Genomic DNA, 21273 nt, shown 5'->3' on the forward strand with positions numbered 1-21273 from the left:
TGAATTAATAAGATGGCTCATGCAAATCAGATAATTTGAAAAAGTTCAAGTGAACAAGAAGAAAATCACAACTGGTGCTGCAGAATATGAATATGTATTTTAGAATTACTAGGACTTTGGAAAATGCTATATGCACTTTCCTTCATGAGTTTGGTTTATAATATGAATGGACTATGAGTTCTCTGGTTAAAAAAAAAAAAAGGCTGTATATCTGATACGGTACAATTCTGAAGAATGGAGCTATAAGAGACAAAAACAATCTAAATTGAGATAGGTCTAGTTTGTAATTTACTTCGCACTTGACTTGATGTTTGGCTGCTCAGCAGTCACCCTGCAACTGGACTTAAAAAATGACACACTTATTCCTTTCAGCAATTCGCAAACTAAAAAGGAAGTCTCTACCATACTCAGATTAATTTAGATCATCATCCAAATGCACAGATGCTATTCGTATCACATCTAGAAAATGAAGCAAGACTCAAACTGCTGTGAAATTTCCAGTGCTCTAGGCAGGGTAAAAATGCTGCCCCTTCCACTGAAGTTCTGCTTCAGGGTTGGTACTAACTCATCTCCAGTGAGGTGTAAAAAAATAGGGGTAAAATGTTTGAAAATAGCCTAATATGTATATATTTTTAAAAGCTGATGGATGGAGATTGTGATTCAAATTTAATGTTTGCATTGCCTGCTAAACTGTTCAAATTAATGTACATGTTTCCAACTTGTATATTATACTTTTGCATACTGTGGATCAAGTTCTATCTAGAAGCAGATAAATGTAATTCCAAATGAAATTAGACAGAGGTGACCCATACAATTAAACCTGAATGCTTTCATACAAGTTTCCTTTTCAATCTCATGTAGTAAGATTAGGACTTACCAGTTCCAGTGACATTACATTTATACCTGAGAGTTATTCCACGCCGTTGGTGCATTCTTATTAGTTATACATTAAATTGTATGGTTCCTAGTATATTTATTATCAATTGAATTAATTATTTGTTAAAAATTGACCTCTTAAACCTTTCTTGGTAAAACTAGCTAATGGCAAGTAAAAGTGATTTTAATATCTGTGGTTTTATGGTGATTTCAGAATTACACTGTTGACGTCATTGTCCTTCATTTTAAATAAATATATACATATAAATAAATTTGAAGGCAAAAAAAAAAAAAAAAAAAAAGAGGAAGAAAGAATCTGTAACATTGCTCCCAAGGACAATGTTTCACTGCCAGAAAAGCTCTATTTCTCACCAACCAACCAATTCAGGCATCTCTAAAACTCTGGGAACTGAAGGTAGTCTTTTCAGGTACAGAAAGGTAATCCAGAACTTCGTAAAATGATGAACCATTATTAATGCTCTGTGAGTTTCATAAGCAAAGGAATTCTGCCATCCTTTCCAAATATTTACAAATTTAGAATTATAAGTGTATATATTTGTTATTACTGTGAAAAATCTTTGTTTTCTATACCGTTTGCATAACAGCCATGAACATTTTAGAATTATTCAAGATTATAAAGCTGTTAGTATTCAAAATTCACCTTTGCATCGTGCATACAAACTGACTCCAGTGAAGGTACTGTGGTCACGAATAATATACAACATACTTAATACAATATTGAATTTATTCTTAGAGAAGAGATTCAATTAAAAAATCTAATCAAGTTTGAAAAGTTCAGAAAAGTAAAAAATTTAAGAACGCGCAAGTTGTGAAAGCTCCATATCTAGAATAGTTTAACTGTCCTTTAAGAAAGTTTGACCCAGTGCCAATATTCATCCACTCCCATATTATAACAGTATTCTGGAAAAAATCACCATTTGGGAGCTATATTTCCTCAGGTAATGTTGGTAAAGCACATAAAATTCCTCCTGTTTAAGCCAATGTAAGCCTGTGAAATCTGTACACTTCTATGAAGCATTTATAAAAATGTTATGGTGTTGAACTCAGTCTGTGAAGGCCCTTCTGTGGCAAATGCCAGACAAGTACCATATAGAGGACATATTTTCAATATTGACGAAAATGGAAAAAGCAAGCTCGGCCAAATTTGTGCTCCACACTTGGACTGATGAACTCTTGCCACTGTGTCCAGCTGAAATGGCTGCGGAGTTCATGAAGTGAACGGTCTCTCAATGGCTCTTGTGTGCCTCTTCCTGCCCTAATATTTGACCGTCCCACAGTCGTCTTTATAATTCCTCAGTTTGTTAGGGGAGTGATAAAATTTCAGTTTAACATAAATCTGACTTCCAAGTATGGCAGCACTTTCTTACCAGGTAGGGGAGAAGGCACCACAACCAAGCAACTGATTCCAGACAAAGTTCTAATCTGTCTTTCTTTTCTCCCCTCATTAAAAGTGGGGGGATGTGAGATAGTATGTTAAAAGAGGTGCCTCTGTTTCACATGGTTAGATTAGGAAAAACAAATCTGCCAAAAAACAAAACAAGACTAACTTTCTTAGCTTAACAGGGGTGGTGGAGGAGTGACTAATTCAAGCTGGTATCCTAATTGCAGATATCATACCAGGGTTCTTTTGTTTGTTTGTTTGTTTGTTTATCTTGGTATAAGAATGCAAAAGAAAACAGCAGAGAAGATTAAATTCAGTTGACCCAAACAAATTTTTCTTCTTTCTTTTTAACCTTTGAAAAAAACAGACATTCTGACTGTCCTGGAAAAACTTTCTCAACAAAAGTCAATCTTCAAAATTTTAAGGCTTGTTAAATCTTCTTATCTTTTAATTGTTTAACTTAGTTCTGTTCCAGCTTGCAAATAATTTCCTCTCTGGAGCTATTTTCCTAATGAACTATATAAGAAAAAGCAAAACTACAGCCCCAATTTATGCCAGAGAACTATGACCTTAACTTTAGAATTAGCAATATCTCACACTGATAAAGTGTCTCATGAAAACAGTGGGATAGTGTGGCACCTGTACCATAACATACTAAGTTAGCACAGCCGGAATAGATAAATACCTACAAATGGCACTGTGCATTAAGTTAATTTATCAACAGTGAATGGCTGCAATTTCACTGTCCTTGAATTTCAGTTCATGAAAGGGCTTCTCTCTTAATATTGGGGCAATTGATATTGATAAATGAGCAAGCGAATCCACAAGTCAAGAGATGTCAGACTCTAGTCTGAATATACAGTATGTAATCCCAACAGCCTCAAACTGCTGTGTGAACATGTATCAGCTCCTTGTTGAAAAATAAATCACTTTAACTGGACTTTGAATTTAGTTTGGCTTCCCTGAAATGCAATGCCAGGCCTCAACTTGCAGAGAGAAGAACCCTTCCCCAGCAGAACACATCTCACCACAACTGCTTTTTGCCATTTTGCATTAATAGCATGCACTGTGCGCAGGGAAGGCTTCTTCCATCATACAGCAGAAGTAAATGAAGAACCTCATACAAAATTCTTGCAGCATGTAACAACTTTTCTTTCGTATACATACATATATACATATCTACACATATTTGTTGCTGGCTTTTACAAATGTTTAACCATGTAACGTGTTAATATGCACGGACTACATGTTAGTGTACACCACACTGGAGAAAGTTACAAGGTCTGTTTATGATGAAATGGCCATTTTCACTGAAAAAAAATAAAATCACAACATTGACCTTTTTATTATTATGTTGATAATAAGTATCCTTTTGTCTTTTGTACAATATTTTTCTCTTAAATCTGCATCATATCATGCATGTGCGTGGAGCATGGCCCAAGCATAGCCTGCTGGAGAAGAACAGAGGTTGTACATGACAAGAGAGGGGGACGGGGAGATAATGAGAACAACAAATTGTTTTGGTGCACCTGATCTGTGTCAGTGAAATGTGCCACAGTAATTGTCTTCCTGCTGGGCAAAACCAACCAGAGAATGAGGTGGGACATGTGTCAACACACATACTGTAAGATTTTCTGTTGAGATCCCAAGCAATTAAAATAAATAAAAAGCATCATTTGAACAACCATCAGTGAAGTGTTTTATGGCCAAGAGTGCTGCCTATGTTTACAGTGGACGCCACAGATTTCAGAAGGCAAGAAAAAAATCTGTGCTCCCTCAAGGGATACTATGGTATCCGTTTGGCCATAGTGTCATGGGATTCTGCATCTACTTTGCACTATTATGGGTTTATTCTTGAAGGAATTAATAAGCCTGTACTCAAATCAGAGTGTGGTGTTGACATCCAAATGCAAAATGTGGTATGGATTTGAATCTAAATCTAAAATTGCTTGACTGCTTTTCCCGTGGGGAATCACTTAGTTTAAAGTTGCATTTTATATATTTATTCGCTTTGTTTTGTTGTTTTCTGGTGATGTTCCTTACTTCTCTCTGATGTTTTTTATACACAGGTTTTTAATGACATGATTAATATCACCAGTGCTCCAAACAGAGTCCACAAGCTACTTCTTATCAGCAGTTCTTACAATTTCCTACCCTTTATTTTCAGCCTGACAGCTTTTTTTTGCTGTTTAACCTCTGCAAAGCCCTCCTAAGGGAAAGAAAACTGCAAAGGACCAACCTTAAGCTCAGACTCTAAAAACCTGCACTTGTTGTTTCTGAGGTCATGTGCGCTTTCCTCTATCTTAATTTCCCACTGAGAAATTTTTGTTGATGTTTTTGTGGGATGTTGTTTGATAGGAAGTATTATACAGAACTTAAATATTTTACTGTTCATCATTTCACTTTTATATCCTTTATTTCACTCCTGGAGCCGTACTGATATAATATTAAAAAATCAGTTCATTCTTTCTTCCATTTTTTCTTTCTTTTTCAGTACTAATAGAGAAAAGGGGAAAAAAAAAAAAAAAAAAAAGGGAATTGTCCAAATTTTCGGGCTGAGATTCACTAAAACAATCTTAACAAAAAACATAAACATTTTCAGGTAATTATTTTGGGAAATGGAAACCGCTTCAATTTGGGAGCTGAAGAAAACATTGAAGACGATACCCTGAACATATATATACACAGAACTATTTGCTTTAAAAATGTTGTACACAGGAAGCTGTTCTTTTCTTAATACTCATATCTGAGTTTTTCAGTGTAAAATGTTTTAAGTGGATCACATAGGAAAGGCCACGTAGAAAATGCATGAATTACAGGGAACTATAAATGGTTGGCTCAAGAATGGTGAAATCAATGTTGACCAGTTTTTACAGATGTTTGGGACAAAACTCCAGTTTGCAAATTGCAAACTCCAGATGAAGCTCATTGGAGGATGCTATGATCAATACAAAATTGAGAGATTTTATAGTTAAAACAAAATTAAATTTTAACTAAAGTTTTCACAGAATGAACTTTCTTTTTACTGCTGAAATTACTAGCTAGGCTGCCAGCCCCACCACCACAGAGCAACAGAAATTCCTGAGGTCTCTGCTGGTGCTTTGTTTCTATCTGGCCTAACAGACTGATCGGAATCTGGCCTGCAAAGTTATCATTATAATGTCAATATAAATATAATTACATTTTCTCCAGCAATGGAATTAGTATCGCTAGGAAACAAAATCATTTTTGGTTTCTCCTGCTGTGTTTGTGCGACCATGGGTCAAACTGGCAACCAGGGAAATCTGGCCTTTGTGCTAGATACTGTAATGCTATGCTTTCCATTTCAAGTTGAAATTACTAGTAGTGAGATTTATGCCATAGGAAAAGAATTTTTGTTGCTAAATCTTCTGGTTGTTCAAGCTGCTTTGTCTCACTGTACAGTTATTTAAATGATTCCACATACACTGATACAGAGAGATGTGTGTGTGTGGTAAGGGCCTTTTTAAGGAAATTAATGTGAAAGAAATTATGGTGATGTAAAGCAGCACATTCAACTAGAATTTACAATGCTTGTTCTGTTCCTCGTATAGCAAAGCGCATGAATTAATGCTGGCCACCTTTTAAAGCAAATGGGAAATTGAAATGTGCAAAAAAACAAACAAACAAAAAAAAAACTTGAATGTAAAACCCAAAAAGCTGATCACAAAATTTAAGGTCACATACTTTCAGATGGGATTTTGCTCAAAAAAATTATCATGTTTCTAATTTTCCTCTCATTTTTCTGTCATTGCTATGAATTCCCCAAGTCAAGATAGAGGACAAGTTTCTTGAGAGATGCTCTGGATATCTAGATTTAAAGTTATAGATGGACAGATTTTCTGCATAGCACTCACACTGTTCTTCCCTTCTGCACATCTGTAAACTACAGCTTTAAAGAATTAGCCCCCAGAGCGTTGTTATCCACTTCCAACCGGTGAGGTATAAAAAGGCTTGATGACTCCTTCAATTCACTGTGGTAAGCCTAGGAAAGGAACCCAGATGTCATGGTTCTTCATCCTGTCCCCAAACCACAAACCACACGCTCTTGCCTTATTAGCGACGATCACAGCACATGAAAACAGACTATTTATATCTAAATATTTCATCTGTTCTCACTTGCTATTCCCTAACTGACCAATGTAATTATGTTGGCAGGGCAACATATCTTTTCCTCCAGTAAGCACAAACAGATTGCTAGGTTTTTTGCTGAGATACAAGCTGTAGAAGAAGAACTCCCAAATAACTAAGATCAAAAGGATTATGATTTCATTGGAACATCCTTGGTAATGTGGCAGTGGGAGAGAAGATTTCCTAACATCTTTGAATCATAGAATAGAATAATAGAATCCTTAAATGTTGGAAGGGACCTTCAAAGGTCATCAAGTCCAACTCCCCTTCAACAAACACAGACATCCACAGATAGATCAGGCTGCCCAGGGCCAGACCCAGCCTCGTCTTGAAAGTCTCCACGGATGGGGCATCCATCAAATCCCTGGGCAACCTGTACCTGTGCCTCACCATCCTCACTGTAAAAGACTTCTTCCTTACATCTAACCCGAATCTCCCCTCTTTAAGCTTGAAACTATTTTCCCTTGTTCACAACAGACTCTGCTCAAAAGTCTGTCCCCTTCTTTCCTGTAGCAAACCTTTAGATATTGAAAGGCTGCTATCAGATCACCTCAGAGCCTTCTCTTCTCTTCTCCACGCTGAGGAGCTCCAGCTCTCTCAGCCTGACTTCATACGAGAGCTGTTCCACCTCTTGGATCATTTTTGTGGCCCTCTGAACATGCTTGGACAAGTCTATCTTCCTTGGTTGACTCCAACAACTGTATTAAAAGCATGGATCAAGAGAGGTTAAAATTGCAAAGAATTTGACCCAGTGTGAGTTAAACCAAAGATGCAAAAAACAATTGTCATGGTTTTGTAATTTTTTGCTATTGGTATTCCACATCATAACATCATGTAAAGCACGGATAATTAAAGAGTTAACACTCCAGTTCCACAGACTGACAACTTTCTGGATACCTGGCTCTCAGAAGAGAAGTACATATCCCAGGAGACCTGATGGTCAGAGTGGAAGATAAGTCATGGGAGGAAGGAAGTCACGAGATGTTGCTCTCTCTCTGGCTTGCTGCCTGGCAGAGGGTGTGTGGGTGTGCTTCCAATGTGTGCGCCTTCAGTTCAAAGTAGGGTTTCCGGTTTTGGAAAACTCTCTCTCTCTCTGCTATTTGATTTATTAGCCTCAATTTCAATTAGATTGTATTATATTGTGTTATCTTGCACTCTGATATCATAGTTAATAAAATAAGTTTTCCTCCTTAGTTCATTGCCACTGTTCTGTTTTTCTGGGTCTTTTTTGCATAGATTGATCTAGATAACTCTGTGACAACAATATAATAGGCTTTGGAAATTTCTGTTTTTTTCCACCAGTTCAGTTCTCCCTGAAAAAAATGCAGCGACATGCCCATCCCTTCTGTGTATCCTTTGTGGGGTGAAACCTGTCCGGTGCACATTCTTTGCTTGACGCTTAAAACCTAGGCAAGGGTGAGAAACCTGGGTGGAAGTGGCTATGGACAGACCTTGAGTCTGCTGGGGACTTCAGCTCAGTGTCACAGCCCAATTTCTATCTCTCTTGCACTACTGAGAATGTTGCAACTGCACACCTGGAGACAACAAGCTGGGAAAAGACTGCAAACCTGCAAACGTGAGACAGGAACTCTGTAAAGTGTGGATGGTAAGGGGGTTGAAATGAGCAGGATGTTTAGCTGATAGATCTAGCTATAGTTATACTTGGTAAAGCAAACAGTGTGTCCATGGCCATTTGGTATCTGATATGCCATATGTTTCTCCTGTACTATCACGGGAGAAAATGGAAGAGGGTAAAAAATCCAAAGCTCACAGCAGTTCAAGGTATGAAACTGGATCCATAGAAGGAAAACCACATTGATTACAGCAAGCTACCATGAAGAAATGCAATTCTCCAATATCAGTACTGACCTTCTGACTTGTATTAGTTTGGGAGGCTTGCCCTAAGGTTGTAGCCAGATCTATTTCAGTCCTTTGACTGAAATAAAAAGCCCTTTGACTGTTTATAATACTGTATAGAAGTTGCTCAAGCAATATTTAAATCCTCAGAGTCTGCATAACAATCAACTTTGGATAGAAAAATAAGATCTGTGCAAGATAAATCTGAGATGTGCATTCTTTAAATGTTATACATTGTTTAAGTCATTAGATATCCTTTGATTAGCAAAAATCACACTTGTCATCTCAAAATATTTGCTTCCATATATGGAGGATAAAGATGAACCCTAGAGAAAGCACAAAAGCCTTTGAGAATGTGCTGCTGAGGTCTGCAATTTAAGGCAAAGACCTCTCAGCTATTGACACCTCCAGACTGCCTTGTCCCAGGGCAGGAGTGGCAGATACAATCTGTCTCCCAGATGTTGATGTCTGAACAGTGCATTACATAAATGTTATGTGCCCTGTTCTTGTTTTTAAGAGAAGTCTGGTTACATTTATTAACATGCAGACAACATGTATACTAGTCCTACTCAATGGGGTACTGTCATTTATCACCATAAAACTTCAGGCCACTAATTTCAAGCAGGCTCAGAGCAGAGGCTAGAAATACAACCTTGATTCACAATGTTCATATTCAGGTGTCCAAAGCAATCACCAATTAACAGAAACACTTTGGCTAGAACTTTTGGTCTACTGCCTTATGCCTTCTGAAATGAGTCCGTAGGCAATCTCCCCAGTAGCAGAAAACAGACATGGCTGTTGGAGAGAGGGGGTGGCTAACAAGAGCTGTGTTTCCATCTGTTACTAGGCCAGAAACACTCCACTCTACATAGAATTATAGAACATCCTGTGTTGGAAGGGACCCACATGTGCTCTCTGGTTTCCCTTGCCTGGTGTTGAGTGACTCAGTGCAACTCCAGAGGGATCCTGAAGCACAGTGCTGTTTAACACCACAAGCAAAATGGGCACCATAACCTCTGCATGGCCTTGGAGCAGCATAGGAATTATTTCCTGCTCTCTGCAAGGGAAGATGCCTTCAGATTTTGTTAAATGATAACAAATAAGGAAAAGGAGGCCTCCATGGCTTTGGCAATCCAATCCCTCCCACTGGGCTTTGCTAGCAATGTCAGAGTTGAAACTCAGAGGTTTTATTTTCAGAACATGGTCATTTCTCATTTTGATATTTTAAAGTAAACAACTCTTGGTTCCCATGCATTATTCAAGTGGAGAGGAGTGGGTATCCAGTGCGTACATAATCAAACATCCACAAAACCTCCTCAGACCACTTCTGCTATTGTTACCATTATCTGCTCACTTCCTCCAACTATTCAACACTTCAGACATCGTGCTGCATGTTTACCCCACACCTGTGGGGTGAAGCAAACAAGGGCTCTGTCTCTGTGAGCTTCCTTGGGCAGCTCTTGCCCACAGGAGAAAAGAGGCAGTGCACAGATGTGGCTGGTATCACATTCAGACAGAAATGACCTGGTAGAAGTCAGTTTGTTTTCAAATCTTTCCATTGGAAAATATCCATTTCAGAGCAGAGAACTAATGATTTTTAAACTGCCTATCACACTCTTTTATTGCCAGCATGTAAAGCCTTTACTGGGGTTTGAATCTGCAATTGGAAATGTTGATGATATTTTTGTTACTGCCAAAACATTTACATGAAACTTCTATTTAGATCAAATTATCTTGAAACTGCAAAGCGTGCAGTGATTCCAAATTAGCCAACTTGGAGAGATTATTGCATATTGAAATTACACAGCAGAAGCCAGCAGAACACCAGCAATGCTTTTGATTCACAAGAATGGCAAAAACAAGTCTTATAAGAATTCTTCTCCTTAAATGCACAACTGTAATGGATGCAAAGTGCTGTATTTAAAACAGTGTTTTGCTATCAGATAAATATTGCTTGTCATGCTTTCAAGCAGATTGTTTAGTTCTGGCTGTTGTTTCCAGAACACTCTGATACAAATGGCACAGCTCTGAGAGAACAGTGAGGTAGGAGATAACGGGGTATGGAAGTGACTCAGGAGCAAGCTAAAGCATAAGGGTAGAGAGCCATGACTACTTGTGAAATGACAGATTGCAAATATAAACACAAAAAGTGCTCTAGGCTGCCAGAGCTGGCGGGATCCTCTTTATGGTGCTATTTTATTTCTTTGTATCTCTCGTTTATCTTTCAGCAAGTCATTAGTTATGAAAATAAGACTCAAAAATACCAGCAAGATTGAGACTGGGGCAATATCATGAATTTCAAGTCCTTGACAAGCCAACATTCAAGGTACTTAGGAGTGTTTTCCCTTGCACAGTTTTAAATAATGTTACCACAGCTGTTCAACAGAGATTCTACTCTAATGATAGAACAGAAAGGCATGATATCTATTCCTTCAATATGACATGTTTTATTGTGGTACAAAATCTCTGCAGTTTGAGAATCATCTGCCCACGCTTTGATGAAAGGATACTCTGCCCTGGTGAGTGCCTTGCATGTACGGAGAGTGATAGATAAGGAATCCCTCCTAGAAAAATCTGATGTGCTTCTCCAGGAAAGGGAAAAAAAAGTCAAGAAATAATCCTATTTTCAGTAATGAAATACTAATGGTACTAATTTCAGAGGTTGTGCTTTTTTCCCTTTTTCTTTTGATACACATGCAATGGCAGCTATATTTGTACAAGAAGAATGTTCCACAAATGTGCACAGCACGCAAACAATTCAGAACTATCTGTAATACCTATGTTCTATCCCACTCGGTTGAAGCGGTTTTGTCTCTGTTTTCCTTAAAAGAATAAAGGGAAAAAAGAAAGCCTCTCCTGCAACGTGAAATTTCCTTCATACGTCCTTGATTCAATGCATGATGTTTTCATGCATGTCTTTTCAATGTATGCATACAAAGCCAAAGATCTCAAAATGCTTGCAGTATTGATGAAGAAGCTGCCTGCCATGTCATGTCTCACTATCTGGACTACTTTTGACCCATCAGGTCTGGTGGTGTGTCTGGCATCACCCACAGGAAGAGAGGAACAAAGTTTCCCACATCTTCTCCTTTCTTACAGACTCCTGTTGATTCCAAGAGGAACAGCTAGATCTTCATCCTCCACCTCAAAAAAATGAAGTCTAACTTATGACTGATGCAATGGAACACTTCAGCACCTAGTTTAAAGCCTCAGATGAACTTGAACTCTGGTGAGTACAGGAAGTGTGTGGGCAACCTGAGTGACGTGGGTACATGTGTAATTATTCTGCTGAATGGGGCTTCCAGTTGCATTTGGGAAAGTGTGCGGTTGGATTAAAAAAAATAAAAAGAACACAGTAATTCTTTTTATTTCCTTCTATTATATTCTTTCTATTCCTTCTATTATATATGTTTTAACTACATATTTCTTAGAGATGTGAAAAGCTGCACTACTGTAGATAAAATACATAAAATGTGATACATTAAAGATTTGGACATTAATTTCTCAGGGGACCCGTTTCAGTCTAGACTAGATTGACATATCTTACCAATTTGTTTGTCTGGTCTCTCTGTGAACATAACACTTGATAATATAGGCAACACAGAGATCTTTGATAAGCTTGCTAGTTCCTGCAGCACTCCGTGTTCACAATGAACTTTTTGAATGTAATCTTTAGCTTTTGGTTTTCTCTTTTGCCAATAACAGAGATTATCCAGTTGCTTTCAGAAAAAGTAAACTTATTCCTTCTGTTTCCTATTCTCTGGTAAAACCATGATAGATCATCAGCCAACGAAATCTCTGTAGAGGAAAGGTGTTTAAATCCAGAACAGAAACCCAATGTTTTCAAAGTCACAGAAGGAACCCAAGAATTCATGACTCTGGCTAATGAAGGATGTAGTAGAAAACAGTGCATTAATGTATTTGGAGATTACTCACATGCATGAACGCATCTTGAATCTGTGTTGCTGGATGTATTCATAGTACATAACATTATTGGAGAGATATTCAGTGCCTTTCAGGTGGAGGTGGGGAGAAAGGTTGTGCCTTCCATGTGTGTTCAGCAGTTAACCAGTCATCCCAAGAAGACAGGCTTTGCTAAAGTTGTTTGGAACTTTGGGGGTTAACTTGTTTCTTTATTTCAAAAATCAGACTCTTCCTTAAAAATGATAATTTTTTTCAAATTGTGCAGTTGTCACTAAGAGGTTATTTTACCCTTCCCAAACTTACCACTTTCTTCCAATTCTACTCAACCATTTTCCACAAACACATTGGTAAAAATATGACTTAGGTACTGCAGGCTACTTCCTCAAAACATATGCAGTATGTTAAATATCAAAACCTAAGCAATAGGAAATCTTGGAACATATTTGCTAATTTATCATTCTTGACTGTCTACTGACAGAATTATTCTTTAGTTAATAACATTTCAATGCAACAACTAAGTCCAAATGTCAACGGGAAATTTGAGCAAGGAATTTCAATTCAAGTCTGGTCTAAAGCAAATAGAAAAAGAGAAGATGAGAACAAGATCAACGTATTGAGTACCAGAGTCAGTCTTATAACCCACTTTTCCAGCACTTTAGCTGGAATTCCTGCGCAGAGCAATCTTGTAGCAGTTGTAATGCATTACCTTGCCTTCAGGGGACTGCCTTTCAACTTCCAAAAGTTAAAAGTGACCAAGTCCTGAGACCTTGGAGAGACAGGAGAAACAAAGATGTCTCAAGAATGCATAATATTTTGCAGTGTCAAGATTGTTCTTAGTAAAATGTTGTAGTGACATAATTCACAGCTGTTTTCTTTGCACTGCAACCATTTTTCCTGTTTTCACCTTATAACTTCATGCTTTTTCCAGGGTAGACAATTCTTAACTTTAAAGTCCATGATTAAGACAAGGCGTCTGAGTTGCTACTGCTGTTCCAGCATCCTCTGGGTTTACCTTTTCTGTGATGCATACGCACTTCTGAAATGTCAGGTCTTGACTGTGATCTTGCTCGTGACCTCAGCCTAGACCCTTTGGTAGCTATTTACTTCAATACCAACAAACTGGGAACTTCTGGATGTGGACCACTGGTAACAAAGCTGAATATGAGAAATAAAAAGTATTTTCACCAGAAAGATTCCAATAACAAAGCTGATCTTCAGGGGGTAATGCTGACTAATTCATGGCACTTCTTGCAATGCTTTCATTGCTTTTTGGTTAAGTGCACAATGTAGCTGTGTATTAAGCCACAGGCATAATACAGGACAAAAGGCACATCTGTTTTTTCTGCTGGATTTAATTTTCCCCCTTCTAGTTATTACTGGGTTGACTCCACTGGCAACAAGTCAAAGAAGAGTTGTGCTCAAATTTTGCCATTTCAACTTCATTTGTAAAATTCATGCTGTTTTCTGAAAATATTAACTTTTACCACAAGACATTAGATAAAAACACTTTTTTTTTTTCCTAATTATCTTTATTAAGCCAGATATTTTGATTTGAAACAGGAAAGAAAAGATATTTGAAATTCAAATAAAAAACAATCTGAAAATAGGAGAAATTCAGGAAAACGTCCTGTTACTCCCATGGCTAAATCAAACGTTCTAAAAACTTATTGGAACCACCCATAGTAATAATCAGATCATGATTTTCTTCAGAAGGAGCCTCACAGTTCTCTTGTGGTTATGCTAATATCACAAGCAGGTAATGGTTAGATGTGGATCTCCCAGTGTGACTGAAGCTAAATGGGATACCCTGGGATTTAAACTATCTGTGAAAGGACTAATAGTCACTCAGTCCAGAGCTCACCCCAAGTCATGCAGCAAATTTTTGACGTAAGTTCTACACAAATCATGGTGATACCCACTCTGCAGGGATAGTATGACAGCTAACACTGCTAAATTGAAACTAGCCTTGCTGCTGGTTCAAGGCTACGTGACTTGAAGTTCATCAAGACCAGAACAGTCATCAACAAGGCATGCCATCTCTATTTGGAATAGTTTATTTACACTAGCTTTCACATACATGTAATGAATGAAGTTGGGTCAAAGCCATCAGCCATCTGTAAGCCACCCATGGGAACTATTTTTCAAATTAGACATCCAGACCTAATTAGGTTAACTTTCAGTGAGGAACCTATTAGAGTGTGCCAGTGGTTAATGTGACATTTGCTAAGCAATACCATTTCTGTTTGAAACTTCTGCAACAGTGGGAAAAAAACATTTTTTCCAATACATATCTAAATATTGCACTAATTCTGTCAACATGGTCTGTAAGTGGGCAAAACTTTCCAGTTTCCTGAAAAAAATTCCACTATGGTCTGAAGGGGTAGCATGACATAGTTTTATGGAAAATCTGCAATTTAGACTACCTGGAGCTACTAGTACCAACTACTTTGGCCCAGATGAGTAATGTTACAGGCTATAACCTGCCAAAAAAATAAACATTATCTATTCATCATCTACTAAGAAGTTCTGTTTTGTTGCAGTCTCTGCCTTTCCCAAATGGAAAGTGAGATGTAGCAATCTTCTGTGGATTTTGTGGCATTCTTTTTAGGATGTTTTTCATATTCTGTTACTTGTGCAATTACACAAAAGGACTTCAGGCTTGTAACTGCATTCTGTCTTTTTATATAGATCACCCAACTGCTGGGATGGCTGCCTTCCTTCATCTCTCTGGTGCCTTTTAGGTAGCTGGACATATTGACATAAATCCAGTAAGCATCACTGGTTTTCCTTTGCTGAGCCACCACCCACTCTGATGGATAAAGTTCTCTTTTACCATATTGACGTGATCCATAGCAGTTTGATGCACTTTCTTTTTTTTTCAAAATAGCAGTGTCTGGAGTGATCCACTGTTTAAACTGTTACGTGATGCAGTGGTTGTATGGATAAATTCTTTAAGAAAGTCAAAGATCCCCATCAGTAACTTGTTATTATGACTATCTGCAAGCACCATTTTTAGATTCTTGTGGTAGGATTTTCCTGTGATTTAGGCTTCACCTAACACTGCATTTAGAGTGCCTAATACAATCCTATTCACACACTTTTGAAATGCTGATTCTTGTTTCCTCTTTAATATTTTTTAATATATTCTGGGAATCTCCAAAACAGTCGTCTCAGCAATTGTGCTAATTACTGCAAGCACTCTGTTCTCTAAAGACATTAAACTTCAGGAGCAGTATGGTTAGTTTTTAAGCTGATTCTAAATCAGACCTCAGTGCAACCTGCGTGGCTCAAGTTTTAAATTCAGACTTCTTTCCTTTGATTTGATGTTTTTAAGTCTTTATAGAGGTTATTTACTAAGAGAAAAAGACAGAGATATTTGAGGAAATAGTGTCTTTCAAATAATCATGCTGTTCTTCTAGAACTAGATTTGGTGTAAATTCAAGTTACAAATTAAAATAAAAATCAAGCTCTTCTCTGCCTCCCTTTACCGTCATCAACTCTTATCTTCCATACTGCCAATGAACTTTTTAATACTCACTTTGTACTTCATAATCTTCTCACAGTGCATTTTGTTCATCCCCAGATTCTCTACGAAGGAAGATATTTAGCCTCTCTGGTTGCCTGCGTTATAGATGCACGACTTTCAGATGATTTGATGAGTAGTTGCCAGCTATCCACTTTTCCCTTTCAAAAATGGTAAGGAGGGGGAAGTCCTTACAGTTAATCTGCAGAAATATATGCTTGAGTTCGTATGCAAGTTTGCAAACAGAAGGGTCCTGCATTTCTAGAAAGCAGTGGCATTTCACATTGTACTGTATTTGTGTACAACTTTTATGTGATTTTTCTTCACATAGCTACACACCAAATTTAGTAAAATGAAGCCATTTGGCGTACTTATGTAGTTCTTATTTCTAATGTCAACTGTTAGTAGACTTAACCATATTCTCTCAATACTTCCAATTTACTTTGGATTTAACCAAATACCTGACAACAACTTAAATGCTTATGCACAGCACGGCACAAGGATTGAAAGAACCTGGTAAAAACAATGTATTTATCAATGAACATATTCAGCTGATTTTAAGGTTCATTTCATTTCCACAGGGGATGCAAGCACTTGTGAACAGAAGTGATAAACTGCATGACAAATATTGAGAAGTCTCTGGTGAATAAATGAGCAGATCTGTATACTACACAGGAGGAAAAAAAAACAGGATATATTAGAGGAACCTTGCATAATGAGCCATGATGCTCTAAGTTCCTTCTCACAAAAGGGCCTTTACAAAATGTATTATGTAAAATAATCCCCCAACCCTGTCCTTTGCTGTCTAACATTTTTTCCTAGTTTTTTAAATTTTACCCCTGCAAAATAAAACCAAACATCTGCAAAAATGAAAAACCACTGTCTTCAAACACCCGGCTGTGTAGATTGCTGATCTTCTCCCTTCAAAGCTAAACAAAAATTTCTATTAACCAACAACACTGCCTCATGGCAGCATACTGGTAAACTATCCTCTGTTTTCACTGTTCTGAAAAACTCATGTTACTCCTTCTGAGGCTCTTCATTAAGAGCAAGACATAATCCTCAGAATCATCCACCTCAGATACAGGTGCTCAGAGATGACCCAAGCCACCTTCCACTCACTCTTTTCCATGAGTATGTAGCATGACTCTGAAGACGTTTTTGTACAGACTATAACAACCACTGGGCTACTTTAATTTTCTTCATTAAAATAGCAAGGTGTTTGGACACAATGATGTCATCAAGTGGTAGAGATATGTGAATTTTCTTTAGTAAGACTGCAATTTTGATTTGCTAGCAATGGCCTTTATGTATCCTTGCCTGTATCTAACACTGACAAATTAACACCTCACACCCCTAAAACGTTCTGTTGTAAGCTTTCATCCTCAGACTGATAGCAAGCTTCTAGTAAACTAAGTTTGTACTATAGATGCAAGCAAGTTTTTGTCAGACAAAAATTCTTTCCAAACTATGGATTACTATTATCTACTACGAATCACCTAATTATCTTTTTTTTTTTTTAATTGTGTAGATAAAGAAACAAGGAATTTTTTTCTTTTACTAAATCCCTCAGAAGAATGCTAAATGCTCATTGTCTAACTGAGATCACAGATTCAGACTGTTGTCTCATTGTCCAGCATGAGTGCATGCAATAGTCTGGCCTCATAAAACAGACATTTAACCAAACAGAACCAATTAGCCCTCCATCGTTGCCCCTGTTCACAATAGAAAAAACAGCTGATGTTCTCTTAACTTGAAACAATGGGAGGATATGCATGGGCTGTGCAACTCCTACAAGCAGAGTAACTCTTTCCAGAGGAGGACCGTGAGAAAGTAAAGCCCATAAATGCCCTTTCAGTGGATGAACTCCTGAACAGGCTTTTATAATGTGAACTCATCAGTCAGCTGTCTGCAGATGCACTTTTCTTTAGAAAATCTTAGTTCAAATGCAGCATGCCACTTTTTGGTGATAAACCATTCTGCTGAATAATATTCTGTCTCAGAATTGTATTCATCCCAGTATTGATTTATTCAGCAGCATCTTTTCCCCACAAAGCTCTTTTACATTCCTTACCATGCTTGCACTTCTTCCTAATGATCTCAGAATAGCAATGACCACCGATGAGAGTATGGCAAGAACTGAATGTTGTTTCTAACAAAAGCAGTGGGGCTTCATTTAAGATTAAGATGCTGAGAAAATTCAAGTGAAGAAGCTGATGAGCTCAGAAATTCAGCCCTTCCATATGAATCCAGTAATTTACTTTCTTTTGACTGTTTTCTGCTCCATCTAGTTGGGATGTTGCCACCACATATAACTGCTGGATATCCAGCTAGAGCTCCTGCTAGCGACAAGGCCCTGTCTCCTCCTGCAAAACTACTATACAGCATTGTCTCACTTCCAACCCACCATGTTTTGCAAGCACCTTCAGGCAGGAGTTCATTGCTTGCAAGCATGAAAACACTTTGAACAAAGAGGTCTTCATTAATGGCAAAGATATCATTAACTTCAGGGAAACAATTCAGAATAAATAAAATCATCTACTTCGCTCAGTTCCTTTGGCAGTGGTCCCTTGACTTTGTTGCCAGTTGATGCTGTGAATTTCCTGTAGGCATGCATTCCTTCTGAGAATCATTTTTCCTTCCCTATCTTCTAAATTTCCCTATAGTTTAGCAGTATTTGGACACTGCAGTTCCGGAGCTCTGAATCCTCCTCAGGCAGACTACTTAGTACTCTGTTATATTCTAAATTCCCTTCCTAAAGACCCTATCAAAAAGTTTATTTTTTGTTTCCTGGCTTAGTAAAGGAGTTCTCAGTGAAGACATCTCAGTTCTGATGCTATTTCCAATGGTTTGAGTGAGAAAACTTCCTTTTGTTCAGCTCCATCATCATCATATTTCTCCAAAGATGAAAACCTGTCCAGATGCAAATAGATAAGCCTCTAATGAGATGATCAGTGAATAGTTTCTTGTACTATAAGCACTTAAAATACTGCACTGAGGGCACTCTGCACTTCTAACTAGTATAGCAGGAGCCAAGCACCTAACACAAGCCAGACAAATAATTTCAGCAATTAGCTTGCAACATTGATTTCCAGTCTCTGACCTTTCTCGTTCATCAGAGGCAAGCCAGATGCTCTGCTGAACAATACTAATTACACCTGACACTTCTCTAGAGCCATAGACATCACAAATTGTTTCCTATTAGCAAGAGACTGCAAGAAGCAAATTCATGAATATTTTCTTTTCAACAGGTTGACTCAGCCATACTAGAGTTGGAAAAGTCTGGTCTGGTTCTCTGCATCATGGACATGGACATGGAAGTGAAGTCTCTACAGAAGTAATATCTGCATGGTGCTATGTTGTGCTGCTCTTCACCTTCCTGGACTTAGCAGGTCCCTGCCTCAAGGGTCTACCCACTGCACTATGCTACATTCTGCACCTACTGAGCCCTGCAGACATCCTATCCAGCTGCATACATGTAACTGGTTGAGCTAGGATTTCTTTGTACCATTAGTGAGAGAGATAAATGTCTGTAGAGGCACAATTTGGCTGTGCTGAGCTGCTTTCTGGTAGGTCTACTTTGTACCACAGAGAGATGGCATCTGGGGCTTGTAGATGCTCACCTTGGGATTTGCCAAGAGCCACAACAAGGCAGGATGAACATGGCACAAAAAGTTTGATTTACATATGTATCAAAAGACAGAATGTTGCAGCTTTCCTCTTAAATGGAATTCTGCAGTTACTGTCTAATTTCAAGAGTTGAAACACTGTGCATCATATTTTGTCTGCAATTAAACTGTTGTCAAGCCACTGTAATTCCAGAGAACTCCATAGAGCTTCTTCTCTTCTCTAATATAGTTAAGTAAATATTCTTCAGACCATCTCAGAAGCTGTTGTTTTTTTTCTCCCATGAACTTCTGTCCTTAGACAAAAGACATCAAGAAGATTAAGTAATCACTGTAGCAAAGCCTAACTGCAGCTGACACCTACCAAACCATGCCTCAATTCTGCAAAAGCTAATTTCAGAATGTGAAGCAAAAAACTCCTCTCAGTTACAACAAAGGTGCTATCAGTATTATCATTTGTGTTGATCTGTGCTGACGTATTAAAGTCAGCAACAGTATAAACTGAGCAGTACTTTCTTTGGCTTTGTGGATTTCACATTTTTCTGAATTTGTAAGAATATCAGCAGCTTAGCTCATTTCACAGTCAAATACCACGTATCTACTTACAAATAGTTTGTGTTGGGACACATGCTGGTCAAAATTGTAGTCTGAGCTTTCCTGTTTCTTTCAGCTTTGCCAACAACAGATGTATTGGAAATTCCTCAAGGGAAAACATCCCTCCTGGAGCCCTGTGTTGTATGCATACCTTTGCACATGACAGAGTCTGAGCTTCCACTTTCTTCCTGTTTTACTTCATATTGCTCTCTTCAAAGCTATTCCATGGTAAAAACATTGAGAAAACCTTGTTATGGTTCCAGTATGTAACCAGAGAGATATTCTACCTGAAATTCTGCCTGCTTCCCAGTCAAGTCTTCAGTCATTTCTTTGGTTTCTTTCACTGACGTTTGTTTATTGTTTTTTGTTTTGTTTAAATTAGGGAAAATATTAAAAAGGAAGAGCTTAGGAAATTCAGTATGTGTTAGGACAGTTAAGTTAGAACACTTAATTATGTAACTAGAGCTACAGTTGCAACTGTACGTTGTAACAGCTAAGATACACATCATTGATAAGGGCTTTGTATGGGCAAAACAATTAAACCCCCTATCGTTTGCAGCTCCCAGGTTGGCTGACCACAGGGCAGGCTGGCAGTGCCGTAAAGGCCCTAAGGCCCATTCATTGGCCAGCAGTGTTAAGCCTTGCTTTGCCAGCGGCATCCCATATGGGATCCATCATGAGAAGGGCTGCATGGGGAGGGGGAGGAACAGGACTGGGGGTTACTTAGGCAACGGTCATGCCAGATCATAAATGGCAAATTGTTTTAGAGAGATGATTTGGTGCGAGATCTAGTGCTAACCCAGGATAACAGAATATTGATTTTTCTTAATAGAAAAAAAGTTTTACTACAGTGTACATCCTCCCTCCCCATTTTAGGAGACCTACCACATATGTGATTTACAGCTGAAGCTTCCACAGCAAAGTGGGAGACATGAGCATCCATCAGTTTTAGTGAAAGTGCATCCAAGCTCCTGAAAAGATTCTAAACAAATTTCATCCCACAGCTCATAACTAAAATAGACAGAGGAGCAGCTTTAGTAAATGTGTCATACCATAGATGACAAAGTAGGTAAAATATACAGTAAGCATCACATTTCTCTTTAATGTCCGTGTGTAATACAAGGCTCTGAGTAGGATGCACACAAAGCCACCTGTTTACAAGGACCATGTTATCAGGCTGGCGAAAGGCAGGTATGCTCACTGAGTTGACTCTGCTGTATCTCAGTTTGAAAAATGGAAATTGGTTGGTGTTGGCCAGGAACAAGGTGACAGTGATCTATGAGTCTCGCAGGAGCAAGGGAAAGCTGGAAATGAAAAGATCA

General features: G+C 38.1%; 1 long non-coding RNA gene across 20 annotated transcripts in view; it reads right to left on the reverse strand.

Annotated features, from left to right (window-relative positions):
* Positions 1–21273, reverse strand: part of LOC112532303 — a 196909-nt gene that overhangs the window by 76696 nt on the left and 98940 nt on the right. For 10 of the 20 annotated variants that reach the window (XR_006939063.1, XR_006939059.1, XR_006939060.1 and 7 more), the window contains one exon: positions 12915–12974. The exons of the other annotated variants lie outside the window; for them this stretch is intronic. This is a non-coding gene — a long non-coding RNA (uncharacterized LOC112532303). The remainder of the gene's footprint in view (positions 1–12914; positions 12975–21273) is intronic. 20 annotated transcript variants of the gene reach the window in all.

This window comes from Gallus gallus, chromosome 4, assembly GCF_016699485.2.
Source record: "Gallus gallus isolate bGalGal1 chromosome 4, bGalGal1.mat.broiler.GRCg7b, whole genome shotgun sequence".
Classification (NCBI taxonomy): Eukaryota; Metazoa; Chordata; class Aves; order Galliformes; family Phasianidae; genus Gallus; species Gallus gallus.